This window comes from Penaeus monodon, chromosome 23 (genome assembly GCF_015228065.2).
Source record: "Penaeus monodon isolate SGIC_2016 chromosome 23, NSTDA_Pmon_1, whole genome shotgun sequence".
Taxonomy (NCBI): Eukaryota; Metazoa; Arthropoda; class Malacostraca; order Decapoda; family Penaeidae; genus Penaeus; species Penaeus monodon.
In genome coordinates, this window is record NC_051408.1 from 30,650,936 (window position 1) to 30,652,527 (window position 1,592).

Below are 1,592 nucleotides of genomic sequence, written 5' to 3' on the forward strand. Positions count from 1 at the left end.
AAGTGAATGCGCCTTCATACACCAATATCTCTGTACCATATTTCGCGAAATTCAACAGCGTAACACTTCCCAAAACACAAATTTCCCAGAGGTGGAAAATTCAATGAGATAACATCTTGAAATTCAAAAAATATATATATAAATTTCTAGGCAGTTTACGGGAATACCTCATTCGTGTGTTGACCAGCTCCTGACTAAGATTCCTATGTAATCACAATGACCTCAACAACTGCGTAATTTTCCCCTAATAGCAGCCCCGCTCCTGACCGACGCCGAAGTGTGAAGAACGCCCCGCATATCACACGCTCTCCCGCCGGCCATTTCTGCAGGCACTTCCGGAGGGACGCGAAGGAGCAGTTCGATTATGTGCAATTCCAAATGCTAAAACAGAAGCAGATAAATATCAATGAGTTTGAATTCGATGTTCATTAAATAGATGCGATGCTGCCGTCAAAATAACACACACCCATCAGGGTACGTTAAAGAACAAGTTAAACTCTGGTAGTTTCTTATACCGTGGTTGAGATGTCGTGTTTCCAGGAGTAGAGCGATTAACATCTAACATACATGGCGTAAGCACCACCGCAATAGCTGTCTGATAAAATATTACACCCTGTGTGATATATGACAGGCTTGTTCCGATGTTTAGAATTGTTTATTGACTACAGATTTACAAGGTGACAAGTGTTCACAGATAGTTCAGTCATTTTGTATTTAGTTTAAAAATGCACAAAGCGTTTCATTCAGCTATATCACATGAAAGAGCGAAAATACAATAATGGAAAGATTATTCGTCGTTAAATACCATTTTGAGAGTATCATAATGTTTTCCTTTTTTCGCCTTCTCTTTACTCCCAACTCGAAGTACTTCACCACAACCGTGAATTATTACAAAGTCAATACCGTCCGGCAAACAAAAAATTAAAACCCTTTGTGTATACGTTTCCCACGATCGAAAGTCCCGCGGGGAAAATAACTCGGGAGAAATTGCCCGGGAAAACTGCAGAGAAGAGAGAAAAAAGGCGCGGCCAACGAGTCCCCGCGCCCGGCCCCTTGCGGTCGACCTCCAGGGGGCGCCTCGCGAGGGGGACTTGCGTGACCCTTCCCATCAGGTCCAGGAATCACGGCTCGGCAACCATTCTCGTCCACTTATTAATTTGGTGGCCGGACAGCATAAAGAATGAAGGGTTGGGCCGAGGGGAAGAAGGGTTGTCAGACCCGGGAGGGGAGGGGAGACAAGAGACATGAGGGGAACGGCTTTCCCCTCGAGGATGAGGAATGGATTTGGATGACCGAGGTCGCAGTCAAGAGGGAAATTTAGTTATTGCCCAAATAAGGACCCTCTCTCCATTCCATTACGGAGGAGAGGCGCCCTACATCATGGGTAGTTAATTGAGAAATTATCTTGCGTGTATTCAAGGACGGGACCAAAAGCTGGACATCAACTTTTGGCCAGAAACTGGGTGGAAATTCAAGCTATTTTTAAGCTGATTAAACTGATTATGGATGGCACCGTTAATGAGCTGAAATAGGGTTAGAGGAGGCGGGGTCCTCAAGGCACTGTTGTGGACACACATATACACACGCGTGCG